General features: G+C 39.2%; 1 pseudogene across 1 annotated transcript; it reads right to left on the bottom strand.

Moving 5' to 3' along the window:
* Positions 1–466: 466 nt before the first annotated feature.
* LOC147379996 (proteasome subunit alpha type-2 pseudogene) lies at positions 467–1,389 on the bottom strand (annotated as a pseudogene). The gene has a single exon (XR_015165619.1). The product of XR_015165619.1 is annotated as a proteasome subunit alpha type-2 pseudogene (transcript).
* Positions 1,390–8,162: the final 6,773 nt, after the last annotated feature.

Genomic DNA, 8,162 nt, shown 5'->3' with positions numbered 1-8,162 from the left:
ATTGTTACCATCTTTCTAAATTCCATATATATGCATTAGTATACTGTATTGGTGTTTTTCTTTCTGGCTTACTTCACTCTGTATAATAGGTTCCAGTTTCATCCATCTCATTAGAACTGATTCAAATGTATTCTTTTTAATGGCTGAGTAATACTCCATTGTGTATATGTACCACAGCTTTCTTATCCATTCATCTGCTGATGGGCATCTAGGTTGCTTCCATGTTCTGGCTATTATAAACAGTGCTGCGATGAACATTGGGGTGCACGTGTCTCTTTCCCTTCTGGTTTCTTCAGTGTGTATGCCCAGCAGTGGGATTGCTGGGTCATAACGCAGTTCTATTTCCAGTTTTTTAAGGAATCTCCACACTGTTCTCCATAGTGGCTGTACTAGTTTGCATTCCCACCAACAGTGTAAGAGAGTTCCCTTTTCTCCACACCCTCTCCAGCATTTATTGCTTGTAGACTTTTTTTTTAATTTAAGAGTTTATTATGATTTATAAGTCTCATTTTAAAAACATCAGTCCATCAAACCATGTAGAAATAAGTATGCAAAAAGTCTGCAAAACAAAACATACTTTAAACATGTTTAAGTAGAGAAGTTATCTGAAATTCTGGATTTTCAGTCACTTCATTATTTGCATTATTATGCTATGGCAGCCAAATAATCCTTAACTTCAGTTGGGGTAAGCCTCCTAAATCCGGCTTCGTTGCAGGTTTCAACTTCTATATTATCTTCTGTCATCTGCCCTTCAAAGCTTTCCTTTAGGGTTAATATGGCTGTGTGAATGGCATCTTCAAGTTCCAGATCTTCATTATATCTTTTCTCAAGGAAAGTTTTCCCATTCACATAGTTCTTTCCCATTGCTGTGGCTTTCCAGGCAAAGTAAGCTCCAGATGGATCTGACTGAAATAAATATGGCCGTCCCTCATTCCAACCACAAATAAGTAAAGAAACTCCAAATGGGCGAACACCACCTGACTGGGTGTATTCCTGCATCACGGAAGCTACTCTCTGGACCAGCTGAGCTGTGGGAATGGGTTCTTGGTAAACGAGATAGTACTGTTGAGCTAGTTTTCGAGCTCTGTGCACAAGTACCCTGTAATCTGGGCCTATGCCACTGTACACCAAACCTATGTGCTTGGTGATTGGTTCCACTTTGTGGACACTTCGTTCATCATACAGAATGGATTTCTGTTTCTTCTCAGTTGCCAAGACCACGCCATTTGCAGCTTTAATTCCCACTGAAGGAGCTCCTCCAGCTACAGCAGCCAAAGCATATTCTATCTGGACAAGTTTACCAGATGGGCTGAATGTAGTCAGCGAAAAGCTGTAACCACGCTCCACCATCTTTACCCGAAGACCCAACGCACTGCTTGTAGACTTTTGGATCGCAGCCATTCTGACTGGCGTGAAATGGTACCTCATAGTGGTTTTGATTTGCATTTCTCTGATAATGAGTGATGTTGAGCATCTTTTCATGTGTTTGTTAGCCATCTATATGTCTTCTTTGGAGAAATGTCTATTTAGTTCTTTGGCCCATTTTTTGATTGGGTCATTTATTTTTCTGGAGTTGAGCTGTAGGAGTTGCTTGTATATTTTTGAGATTAGTTGTTTGTCAGTTGCTTCATTTGCTATTATTTTCTCCCATTCTGAAGGCTGTCTTTTCACCTTGCTAATAGTTTCCTTATACACTAATAATGAGAAAACAGAAAGAGAAATTAAGGAAACAATTCCATTCACCATTGCAACGGAAAGAATAAAATACTTAGGAATATATCTACCTAAAGAAACTAAAGACCTATATGTAGAAAACTATAAAACACTGGTGAAAGAAATCAAAGAGGACACTAATAGATGGAGAAATATACCATGTTCATGGATCGGAAGAATCAATATAGTGAAAATGAGTGTACTACCCAAAGCAATTTATAGATTCAATGCAATCCCTATCAAGCTACCAATGGTATTCTTCACAGAGCTAGAACAAATAATTTCACAATTTGTATGGAAATACAAAAAACCTCGAATAGCCAAAGCTATCTTGAGAAAGAAGAATGGAACTGGAGGAATCAACCTACCTGACTTCAGGCTCTACTACAAAGCCACAGTTATCAAGACAGTATGGTACTGGCACAAAGACAGAAATATTGATCAATGGAACAAAATAGAAAGCCCAGAGATAAATCCACGCACATATGGACACCTTATCTTTGACAAAGGAGGCAAGAATATACAATGGATTAAAGACAATCTCTTTAACAAGTGGTGCTGGGAAAACTGGTCAACCACTTGTAAAAGAATGAAACTAGAACACTTTCTAACACCATACACAAAAATAAACTCAAAATGGATTAAAGATCTCAACGTAAGACCAGAAACTATAAAACTCCTAGAGGAGAACATAGGCAAAACACTCTCCGACATACATCACAGCAGGATCCTCTATGACCCACCTCCCAGAATATTGGAAATAAAAGCAAAAATAAACAAATGGGACCTAATTAAACTTAAAAGCTTCTGCTTAATTTTTAAATTGTCTTTCTAACTACATTGTCTCCTCCATTTGGATCTGGATCCCCAACTGATATGACACTCAGACTTAGGAAATACTAACTATTCTCTTCTGAGTTTCTGTGGATTTATAAACATAAGTTGCCTCTGTAAATTAAGTTCCAAGTCTATGTGTTTATGAGAGCAAACATCTTTGATAGGAGTAACTATATACTGGTGGGGAGATTTTGTTGTACTTCTTAGCAAACAAAATCTTATTGACTGGCTACCAATGGAACTACATGTACCTTACCCCATCCTTTCTTTTTGCCTTTTCTTTAGCAGGTAGAAAAGAAACAAGGTAGATAGCTAGTCATGTTCTCTTTCAAGTAAACTCATTTTTTTTTCATTCAATGGCTAATTTCTTTCTTTAAGCTAAAATAAGTCCACTGTTTAAAAGAAAGAGAGAGAGAAAGAAATTTTGTAATATAATCTGGCTCAAATATGTTTAAAAAAATATGGAAATTTATACCAGACAAACGACTTTAGTATATCTAGATCATGAGTTAATTTACTGTTTCCTAGCACCACCTACACTCATTTACCAAAAAGGAAAGATATGAGAATCATAGATATAAATACATCTCTTTTCCTTATGTGAGGAATCAAACTCTTTGTTAATGAGACTTCACTTGTTTAATTCAAGTTAGAGTCAGTCCATCTTCACAAAGCTCTCTTCATTTCTTGCAAAGTTGATGAAGTAATTAATGTCTTGCAACTGAATCAACGTGTCAGTATACCAGGAACAAAGCCTTCACCTGAGAGCTTGTGAGAAATGTAGACTCTCAGGATACCCCTCAGAAGTGGCATCTTCCCAAGATTTCCAATTGATTCACATTCACATGCAAGTTTGAAAAGCACTAAGATAAAGCAGGTTTGATAATCAGACAGCCTTGAAAATTCATCTCAAATGGCGTGAATGGGATGCTTGTTTCTACAGGAATCTTAAAGCAAATATGTGGGTACTGATGAATTGACAATACAGGATACCTCATCTTGCAGACCAGAGTGATGAATAATGACAAAGAGACCTGAAAAGACGTGCCTACACCCTTCCTCTTGGGCTCAGGGAATCCCTCCAAGATTTACAGTCCACCCTCCAGCCCTCACTCATTTCTGTTACTTTATTCTCCTCCTGGACCTTCCTCTCTGCCTTTCTACAGATGTCTGGTTTAGACAGGCTGGTAGTGAGTTCCTGCTGCTACCCTTTGGGTGCCTCTCAACACCCTGAATGAGGCCAGGGTGCAGGAGGAGAGGAAGAACCTGAACATCTGTGTAATCCAGAAATGAACTGTCCCCAGGAGCCTTTTTCCTCTAGTAGAAGTATCCCCAACCTCCGGGATCTAATGCCTGATGATCTGAGGTGGAGCCCATGCTTGAATGGGCTTGAATCATCCTGAAACTATTCCCCCCTGCCACTCTGGTCCATGGAAAAGCTGTCTTCCATGAAACCAGTTCCTGGTGCCAAAAAGTTTGGGGACCACTGCTCTGGTATATCATCTGCTACCTTTTTTACTCTGTCATCTTTCTCAAACCTAACTGAAGAAATGTATTTATTTCCTATTGGGATCTGTTGCTTTCCTGTTAGGCTTTTCCTAAGTGTATCTTTATTTTGAATAGTAAAGAGAAAAAAAAAAAAAGATTAGCATTCATATAAAAGAGTAGAAACAGCAAACCAGGAATAGGCAAACCATTTTGGTGTGACACTGGGTTCTCCTTAACCCTGAGAGCCATCAATGACTTGCAAATGATTTTTAACTAGTACATTAATTTTCAACAAATATTAAGAGCTCCTGCTTGTGCCAGATGCTATCCTATGGAGTGCAGGTGTTTTGGTGAATGAAACAAAGTCTCTTTGTCTTTCCACTGTAGATATTTGGTGTGGGTACAAAATGAAAGAGAGAACAAAAATGAGTGAAACAAAACTCCTAGCCTCAAGTCTCCAGCGTAAGTGGAATGATACAGGCACAGATATGAGGGCAAAGGGGGAAATGAGGGAAAGTAGAGGAGAGGAAGGCAAGAAGAAGAGACAGAAGTCAAAAAGACATGGACGTGGTAGGAGATGCCAGCCACGGCCATCATGGTGCAGCGGGCTCCCACCCAAGTTCTGAGACCAGAGAGTACATTTCTTCTTCAGAGGGAGGAAAAGATACTAATCAGAAAGAGGCAAAAGAGGCTTTTAGTAACAAGAAACCTTCTGAAGAAAGGAAGTTAGGAATCAGATTATAGCAAAGATATAAGTCAGAATTTTAAAGCTCAAGTAATTTTCATAGATTGTAAGAAAATGTCAGAGCCTTCCGCTCTGAGAGTTCTCACAGTCCTTTGCAACAGTCACACAAACACGTTGGGTGTGAACATAGGATCCTATGTGTACATGATGTGCGTTGGGATCGTGGGGGGCGCAGTGCTTGGGCAGAAGGAAAGAAAGAAGGGAAGGCCATTAAAAGCCTTGCTGAGAAAGGTATTTCTTGTGCACAAAAAAGAATCAGGCCCCTCGCTCCCTACTGAGCCCATTTCTCCTGCCTTTGCCCGAGCTGTCAGGCATGAATCCCTGTAGCATTCCGTAACTAATTGACAGTAATGGGGGCCATTGGGAGTCTAAGAATACATGGCATTGCCCGGCATGCACTGGAAAAAAGGGGGGGGCTCCCTCAGGGGCAGCTGTGGGGAAAATAAAGGCTGTCTTGTAAACTTCTTTTAATGTGAAGGTAGGAGGTAGAACATAGGGAGGAGCAGATTTAGACAAACTTCTACTTTAGCCTAAAAATAAAAAAGTTATAAATCCCCTATCTTATCCTGAGCTAATATCCCAGGATACTAAGTTTGCCACAGAGAAGAAACAGATGGAATTTCAATTAACCTCAGGGCCCCCTGTGAAATCTATATTGTACCCTCTGGATTTACAACATATTGTAATGTATGACTGCAGGCTCTGGAGATTCCATCGCAAATCAACCCTCTTTATTCCAGGGATTCAGAAAACAGCTACAAAGACCCACTTCAGAATCAAAAGTGGCCAACTTTTTACAACTTCATCCTCAGAGTTTGAAATCAAATTTTTATTTTTACAACAGATCTTATTTATGTGCGCGGTCTCATGTTTGTTTGTTTTTTTAAGAGGAGACATTTATTTTTTCCTTCTATTAATGATAATGTTTCTGTGCTAAAACTGTTTAGCCCAAATAGAAAATTGGGGGAAAAAATACACCATTATCACATCTTCAAGAATGATTCACCACAGACCTGCAGTAAATTATCTCCCAAGGATTTTTACCTTTCTAGAATCTAGTTTTTAATAGTAAAAATAGTCAAAATAAAAGCAACTACCTCTGCTATGAATAGCACATGAAGTTGGAAACACTGAAATAACTTTTTTAAGAATTCCAACTTGTTTTTCAAAGCCAGAATTATTTATCAGGTACCTGTGTGTGTGCAGTCACTCAGTCATGTCCAACTCTTTGTGACCCCATGAATTGTAGCCCATCAGGCTTCACTGTCCACAAAACTTTCCAGGCAAGAATATTGGGGTGGGTTGCCATTTCCTACTTTAGGGGCTCTCCCCGACCCAGGGATAGAAACTGTGTCTCTTGAGTCTCTCCTGCATTGGCAGGCACATTCTTTACCACTGCGCCACCTGGGAAGCCCCTTATCAGGTACCTACAGACTTACAACTTTGATTTTGCTTTGCTTTTCTTGTATTATTGGCCTTGCCTGTCTGCATTTGTTTTTCATTTCACAATTAATATTTGCATAAGCATTCAGCTTTTCACACACAAAAAAGTTTTCAAATTGATTTTGGCTTTTTGATAAGTTTTCAGCACATTTTTCTCAGCATAGGGCTTTTCTCTAAAATTGTACTTCACCTCAAATCTTTCATGACCTTCTGCAGAGATGAGTTTCTTCCGTGCAGTAGTACAGACTCTTTCTCTCCAGGTTGCTGCTCTGTTTTCCAGCATCATTTTATAGAAGATTTTCCCCTGAACTCCTGGGGAGTATCTCTAGGAATCCAGATAAGCAAAGACCTGTGCTTTGAGGAAAACTCATTTTGGAGAACTGAAATGTGTCTTTTTAAAAAAAAAGACTAGGGGTTGACATGATGTGAAGGGCCTTCCTCTCTAAGATCACCACAGGAAACAGAACCAGAGGGTTGTCCTTGGAAACACTATCTAGGGACTCAGATGCTGAAAGCTAGAAGGACTAGAGAAGAGATGTCATTTAGGCAGCAAAGAGACTGTGTATCCCCACACTTCAGTTTCATGGAAGTAAATAAGCAAAAAGCCTACCAGGCTCCTCCATCCATGGGATTTTCCAGGCAAGAGTACTGGAGTGGGGTGCCATTGCCTTCTCCAACATGAATTGGCCACAAATATACATGTGTCGCCCCCATCCTGAACCACTCCCCACCACCCTCCCCACCCTGTCCCTCTGGGTTGTCCCAGAGCACTGGCTTTGGGTACTCTGCTTCATGCATGGAACTTGCACTGGTCATCTGTTTTACATATGGTAACGTACAGGTTTCAATGCTATTCTCTCAAATCATCCCACCCCTAATCCTACATGCAGGGCACCAAAGGAGACACAGATGTAAAGAACAGACTTTTGGGCCCAGAGGTATCAGATTTTCTGATGGCCTGATCATTTGCAGAGTTGAAAGTGACTTATCTTTTAAAACATAGTCAATATGGTTCTTCTTCATTTTTCCTTCCCTAGCTTCTTCTCCAAGTCAGCCCTGAACTCTGTACTATTTAAAACTTATTTAAGACTCCCACAATTATGTTTGGCAACTTTACATTTGGCCCTTATGTTTTTGTTTTTATCTTGTTAATTTCCTATTCCAACACCAGTAGAAATTAAAGCAAAATAAAGGAGAAGGAAAGGATAATATAAGAGGTGTTCTGAAATCACCTAGTTTGAACTTCATGATCAGATAAAGTGGGAAAAGAATCCTAAGTAACTCAATTGAAAAAATATATGCTTGATGAAATTTTTTGCTGTTATTTTACTTTTTTCTTGTTTGTTTTCTGGGTTAGTTTTATTATTTTATCATATGTTCTCCTGAAAACTCAAACCATGATTGTTTTTAATCTCTTTGCTGACCCAAAGAAATTGAGTACACTAAATCAAACAAGCTTTCTATTAGATTTTACACACTAGTTTCTTCCAAAAATCTTCACTGACAAGCCTTTCTCAAAGATATCTATTCCTTTCTTTGAATTTTTTTGGCATTTACATTTATAGACAGCAACTCATCACCAAGCTTTTGTTTATTAACTTGGCTTGAGATTATTCTCTATTTAACTGGGACACATCTTAGCTTCAGAATCAAGTTCCAAGGAAAACGACTATTCTTTTTCGTCGCAGATTCTGCAGAGCCTGATTTTATAGGTCAGACAGTTTGTTGAGCTGAATTAGGGAGCGTGCTATATATAAATAATTTCCCTGAAGTATGGTTGCTGAGCCCTGAATTGATTGGGAAACTGGGCCGTGTAGACGGAGTATCATAGTGAGAAGAGCAAAAACATTGGTCTGGACTATGCTGCTGCTGCTGCTAAGTCACTTCAGTCGTGTCCGACTCTTAGATTCTGGCAAATAGAAAGATAATCTTAGTT

The sequence above is a fragment of the Bos grunniens genome, chromosome 1 (genome assembly GCF_055505025.1).
Source record: "Bos grunniens cultivar Pamir isolate PY7600 chromosome 1, Bosgru_T2T1.0, whole genome shotgun sequence".
Classification (NCBI taxonomy): Eukaryota; Metazoa; Chordata; class Mammalia; order Artiodactyla; family Bovidae; genus Bos; species Bos grunniens.
This window is presented reverse-complemented; position numbering and strand designations above follow the sequence as displayed.